The sequence below is a fragment of the Suricata suricatta genome, chromosome 5 (genome assembly GCF_006229205.1).
Source record: "Suricata suricatta isolate VVHF042 chromosome 5, meerkat_22Aug2017_6uvM2_HiC, whole genome shotgun sequence".
Classification (NCBI taxonomy): Eukaryota; Metazoa; Chordata; class Mammalia; order Carnivora; family Herpestidae; genus Suricata; species Suricata suricatta.
Window position 1 is genome coordinate 1,287,442 of NC_043704.1, and position 6,846 is coordinate 1,294,287.

At 57.1% G+C, this 6,846-nt stretch overlaps 1 long non-coding RNA gene across 1 annotated transcript in view; it reads right to left on the reverse strand.

Annotated features, from left to right (window-relative positions):
- The window catches only part of LOC115291380, a 16,843-nt gene extending 10,907 nt beyond the window's left edge, over window positions 1-5,936 (reverse strand). The window contains exon 1 of the long non-coding RNA XR_003908414.1: window positions 5,859-5,936. This is a non-coding gene — a long non-coding RNA (uncharacterized LOC115291380). The remainder of the gene's footprint in view (window positions 1-5,858) is intronic.
- Window positions 5,937-6,846: the final 910 nt, after the last annotated feature.

The following is a 6,846-nucleotide window of genomic DNA, read 5'->3' on the forward strand; positions in this document are numbered from 1 at the left end:
GCACCTGGCCCGTGCTCCGCGCCCCGTCCCCACCCGGCCCCTGCTCTGCGCCCCGTCCGCACCAGGCCCCTGCTCCGTGCCCGGTGGGCCACGGGTGTGACGGCAGGTGCCAGAGGGAGAGCGCCTCCAGGGAAGCCTGAGTCCCCTGGACAAATGGCCATGCAGCTCCCTGCACCTCGAGGGGCCCTGGAGCGTCCCTGTCAGAAGGCAGCACCTTCTAGATGACCCTGAGTGGGGGCACTTAGTGACTCCCGGTGCCAGGCCACCTGAAAATAAGAGCCACGTGTCCTCAGGCAATCTTCCAATAGTCCATTATAGTCATAACACAAATACCCAATTTAAAAAATGCACAGAAACAGGAACAAAACTTCTAAAAGAATACACGTAAATGGGCTTTGAAAGGCTTCCTAGTCACACCTCTTCGTAAGTCACCAAAGAAAGACGTCAGGCGTCAACCTGTCAGAGAGCATGAAAGTCACAGGTTGGTTGGGGTCACGGAAGGGGTCCCTGTATGGTGAACGGAAATCAGTGGCCTCCAGGAAGGCCAAGGCCACGCCTCCCGCAGGAGCACCTGGCCTGACTGGCCTTCTCTGTGTCGGTGTCCAGGGGGTAAAACCATCCCCGGATTCAGCAGGGACGGGGTGGGCACGAGCCGGGGGCTACAGGAAGCGCTCCAGGCAAACTCTGCCGGGCAGCGGGGCTCTGAGCACCTAGCACCCAAGGCGGGGGGAGACGGTGTCTCCGCGTGCATGCTCGCCTCCCCGGGGGACGCTGGGAAGGCCCAGAGCACGAGTCGGCACCACGGGGCTCCCCCGGTAATGACACAACACTAAGACCGAACTGCCACTCACCTCCGAACTCCGATTCCAGTTCTGACAACTGGCGAAATTACTAAGACAGCTTAGATTCAAAGATTCGGCTGAGAGAAGTCTGACCTTTGCAGAGAGCTGGGGGCTCCGTCAGTTAAGTGTCCGACTTCGGCTCAGGTCAGGATCTCAGTTCGTGGGTTCAAGCCCCGTGTCAAGCCCTGCGCTGACAGCTAGGAGCCTGGAGCTGCTTCGGATTCTGTGTCTCCCTCTCTCTCTGCCCCGCCCCTGCTTGCTCTCTCTCTCTCTCTCTCTCTCTCAAAAAGAAAATACGTGAAAAACTTTAAAAAACCCGAATTATCACTTTTGCTTTTCCGTGAAGTTTACTTTGCATCTTATTTCCTAAGTCTTACAATAAGCATTGCTTCCATATGAGAACGTTGGCGTTTTCATTCTGAGCCACCCTCCTACGCATGCCTTACTTTACAGACTCCAAAGGTGGACTGAGAAGTAGACCGCTCTCTGAACCCGGGGGCGCGGGGCCTGCAGCCCCCGGCAGAGCGCAGGCTTCCCGTGGGTGTAGCGGCCTTGGGGCGTCGGCACAGCGTCGGAGCTCACAGAGACGGTGCGAGCGGCCAAACCACAGGCAGAACGAAAGCCTGCCAGTAGAGGACAAGCCAACGGGATGTGGGGACCTGGGGGCACAGGAGGGGAGGGCCGCACGGCGACCTTGGAAGGCCGGCTCGCCGGGCGCCTCCGTAGGCTGATGGCGCTGGGACACGGGGCCCGGAGGGCTCTACGGGCCGAGACGACCCGCAAGTCCGAGGCGCCATCCCACTCAACGGGCACCATTCCACGTGCTTTTCTGAACATGCCCGTCTCATGCCCAGCAAACATGCCAACCGAGTTTGCCGGAGATTAATTTCTGTGGTTTATGGGGTAACTATCTGCGTAACTCCAGAACCTTCTGGCAAAGAACAAAGGAAGCCTGAATCTGGAGTAACTGCAAGGGCCAGCTCTGTCAGCACTGGGCTTGCTCCCCCCGGGTCATGCCCTCTGGCCCTCTCCCCTCACCCTGCCTGCGTGTGCGTGCGTGTGCGTGCGTGTGCACGTGTGCCCGCACACAGTCGGCCATGCTCTCTCCCTTGCAGTCTCTCCTGCTCCTCGGCACGGCATGTCTGAGCAAACGCACACACACTATGGAAGCCTGATTCCAGAACAACAGAATTACGTTACCAGCTCAGATGGACTACGGCAGAAGAAGGGCCCTCACGGAGCATCGTTTCCATGACCACATTCTGTCCTCCAGAATGGACGCACGCTAGCGATGCCTTCGCAATGCAGTCTCTGTTTGCTCTACTTAACACAGCCTAATTAAAATCTGGCTTATCTGAAAAGCACACTTTTCCGGAATCAAAGGAAAAGAAGACAACACGAACTATATTTTCAATATGAACACTAATAATCACACTAAGAACAGGTACTGTTCAGGTTTGAGCCAATTTTCATACTATTTCCAGAACAGCCTCACAAACCTCACTCTACAGATTTGCTTTACAATTTCACCTGTCGACCTAGAGCGGCTCTCTCTCTCTGAAGCATCCCCTCTGGCTGCAGGAGCTCCTTCCACGCAAGCAGGGTCCCCGCTTGTGCTGCGAAGCCCCTCAGCAAGAACATCAGGAAATGCACATGCACCTGTCACAACAGGTTCTAGAAAACCAAGGCCTTCTATCTTCCACTGCTGTTCACTGTGGGGGGGGCAGGGCTCAGCAGCTGTTCGCACTTGTGCCCTTCTCCTGGTAGACAGGTGATTTCCATTCCTGCCAGAGGCTGGGGAAGAACCATCCCCTCCTCCCCGACACCCACAGCAGAGCGGCAGTGCGTCACACAAACTGCCCTCCTCGCCCACCGAATGGCACCTCAGGTGGCTCGCTCCAGAGCAAACGCCACGCCTGAAAGTTGGGGCATCCTTCTGCCCCTGCCATCCAATAACCTCCACCTGTCCTGTGCACGCCAAACCCCTGGTGCCAGCACACCAAAGGCTCTAACGGGTACTTGTTGGATAGATGGATAGATAAGTGAATGGATGGATAGAAGGAAGGAAGAAGGGGGGATGGGTAAATAGATGAGCAGATGGATGGATGGATGAATAGATGGGTAGATGGATGGATGACAGATGGGTAGATAAACAAGGAATGGGTAGATGGGTTGATGGATGGGTAGATGGATGAACAGGTGGGTGGATGGATGAATAGATGGGTAGATGGATGGATGAGAGATGAATGAATGAATGGGTAGATGGATGGATGCGAGATGGATAGATGAATGAGTGAATGAATGGATGGGTAGAGGGGTGGGTGGGTGAGCAGACGGGGAGGTGGGTGGATGGATGAATAGATGGGTAGACGGGTGGATGAGAGATGAGTGAATGAATGGATGGGGAGAGGGGTGGGTGGGTGAGCAGACGGGGAGAGGGATGAATGGACGGGTGGATGGATGAATAGATGGGTAGATGGATAGATGAATGAATGAATGAATGAATGAATGGGTGGATGGATGAATAGATCGCTGGACGAGTGGACGAATAAATAGATGGGTAGATGGATGGATGCGAGGATAGATGAATGAGTGAATGAATGGATGGGGAGAGGGGTGGGTGGGTGAGCAGACGGGGAGGGGGATGACTGGACAGGTGGGCGGACCTCGAGCTGTCATAGCGCTCTGCACCTAGGAGGCACTCTCTCAGCGAGGTGCAGCCCGGGCTGACGCCGGGAAGAAGCCTGGTGGGGGGCCAGCTGCTCGCTCGGGCGCCGCCGGCACCCCCACAACCAGCTGCACCTGCGCACTCCAGGCAGCGTAGGCGGCCTGCTCCCCAGCGATGCTCAGAGGAAGCACACCCCCGCGGGGCTGGTCTCCATCACTGTGAACGGTCCCCACAGCCTGTCCTCGTCTTGATCCTGGGACGTGGAGGACCCCAGCCGCAGACTGCAGCCCTGTTCAGAGCTGCTGCCCAATGACAGTGCTCACCGGATGGTGCAGAACGGCAGACACGGGGTTATCACACTTGAGGCAGATAAGCACTCGATGAGAGAGCCTGCAACCCGGAACACAGAGGCTCTGTCACCCGGTAAGGGTGGGGTGGGAGAAAGAGGGTGCTGCGCGGCACCTCCCTTCCCTCCCCTGCTAATGCTTCTTTACTCAGCAGCTCTGCCCCAAGTAGAAAAAAGGCAAGAGCGGCAGTCCCCTGGACTGGCCGGGACCCACAGAAGGCTGGTGTGCAGGCCCGGCTGTCCCAGCGGCCCCTGCTTTGTGGAAGTCCTGGTCGATATTGAAATTGTACAGTATTCCCTTTAAACCGTAGTTTTCCGATGACTCAGTCCATCTATCTGAACCTCACAGAGTCAACAGCCAATAAGCTGACTGTGCGGATCATTCAGACATCATGAAAAATCCCTGAGATCACATCACCCCCGAGGGCCACACGTAACCGTTGCTGCACTGTTCTCACATAAAATTAAGTTCGGCAAAGCTCACCTTATGCCAGTCTTAGGAAATCCAGCACACACGATTTGGAGCACCTGAAGATTATATAATACTAAGAGCCTACATTTCATATCATGTAAAACTTGGCCCACTTGGTATAAATGCAATGGCCCATCTTAATAATACTGATAAACTTTAATGGCAGAAGGGGCGCTGACCCTAACACGCTGCCACTCAGTAACGCTCACCGGGGGCTTCCGCACCCGGGGACGTGCGGCGAACACCCCTCGCTTGACCCGGAGGCTTAGCCACTACAGCTGTAGCACTCTGTCTCTCAAGGTTTTGGTCCAAAATTATACCTGTTTGAGAATGGTTTTCCTACCACAGAAAACGATTCTAGAATGCATGAAGATGTTTTGACGTCCATCCCCAGTGGGACTAACGCCAACCATCTGAATTACAGCAGGTTCAAAAAATAAAGACAATTATTCTTGTACTTTTCAATATTTTCCTCAAATGCTTAGTGAAGAGGGGCCATGGAACAAAATAGTGACAATCCTAAATACAGGGTGTTTGATCAAAATTTCCTACAGTTTTCGCTCTTGCCTTTGTCTTAAGGACACCCTGCTTTTTAACTGAGGGAACAAAGGGCACCGGCAGGGGTCTGGCAGAGCGGCCCGGCCCGGCACCCAGCACCGCGTCCTGGACGCACCCAGCGGCCGGCCCTGCGGCGCACCGATGACGCCCCGCCGCTCCCGGGCACAGCTGCGTGGCCTCAGCGAGACTGCCCCCCGGAAATGGCTGCTTCCTCCCTTCTCTGGGACGTCCCACTGAACACGCGGCTCGCCTTACTCCCTGAAGGGGTGACACTCTCTGGACAAAGGATGCTGGGGTGGGGACACCTGCGTCCCGGTCCTGCTACCAGAGAGGCTCACGGGACAGCTGGCCCTTCCCGTCGACAGGAGCATCTCCCCCCGGGACACACGCTACCAGTGAGCTCTCGGCAACGGTTCGCCCCAGGCCAGCGGTGTGAGACTTTCTCAGTCGTGGGCAACTTTTAAGCCTGGTGTTAAGAATGTTTTAATGACCTAAAACATCAAGCTGAATTAGAGAGTAAAATGGCCTGGGGCCGATGCAAGGAACTTGTTCTCCATGTTTTCAAAGGAACCTATTTCCACAATGGCTGCCGTAGCCTTAGCTCCGACGGCGTGAAGTCGTCTAAGGTGACAGAAGTTATGAACGGAGAGTGGCAGCAAAGGGGAAGTCATGATAAAGGGAAAAACCTTTAGTGCCAACGCTGTAAACTTCTAAGGCCTCGTAAATGTCTTCCGCAAAATACACTTGAAACACTGAGGCTAAAATGCCTTCTGGACACGTACTGTTTAAGGCTACCTTTTAAAACAAGCCCATCTCAAACTCTATAAAACGCCAACAGAAGGAACAAGGCACCTGGAAGGGAGCCGCGAGGTCCCTGGCGCCAGCAGGGTCCTGAGCACGCGGCCCCAAAAGCGTCTCCGTAGCACAGACAAGTCCAGCCTTTGGATTTTAGGATCAAAGTCAGCGGGTTACCTTTCCTCTCAGAGCGTTTCCTGCGCCTCCTCTTGTAGCGACGGCCCGCGATGCTGAAGAAGGTCCCCGCGGTCCGAGTGCCGGCAAGCAGCGAGGCCATGCGGACGAGCGAGGGGCCCCCAGCAGCGGGGCCGCCGCACGCAGCACCCGCGGCCAGCCCCCCCTCCGGCCCCGGCTCATCCCTCAACTGCGGAGCCGGGGCTTGGCCAACGCCGCACCGCCGGCCTGCCCAGCACACCGCCCAGCGGTGACGTGCGACAGTTAACCCTCCGGTGCCCGCCCGGACACAGCAGTGCGCGTGGGGACCCCTCCACGGCAGACACACAAAACCCTGCCTGGAAAAGGCTGCTGTCACTTTTACAATAGTCAGAGCTTGAAGTATCACTAAAGGAAGGCGGCTTACAAAACAACGCTGCGGAGAGGCGCACGGCAGGCCCCTCGGAGGCTCAGCAGGGGTGCACGGAAGGGCCCAGAGCAGCCCTGGACCCCCAGAGCCCGCCCCCGCCCCCGCCCCCACTCCAGGGACCGAACCTCCTCCCTCCTGAGCTCCTGGGGTACAGCCGGCCCCCTGGGCAGGGCAGGCACCGAGCCCCCCCAGGTCCACCCAGCCCAGGGACCGTCTCTGGGGTCCAGCATCCAGGGCTGACATGGCACAGCCACAGCCCTCCACACCCCCCGCCCCCCGGCCCAGACCAATGCTGGTCAGGCCCCAGCGAGACCTCATCCCAGATCTCGGCTCCGAATCCTTGGCGCAAAAGGCACCTGCACCCAAAAGCCCTGAAGACGGTGGGCTGTCCTGGGAGGAGCAGGGAAAGGATGTCCCAGGAGAAGGAGGGGGGAGGATTTCCCATGAGGAGCAGGAGAGGGAGGATGTCCCAGGAGGAGCAGGGGGAGGATGTCCCAGGAGGAGCAGGGGGAGGATGTCCCGAGAGGAGCAGGGGAGAGGATGTCCCGGGAGGAGAGGGGGGAGGGGGAGGATGTCCCAGGA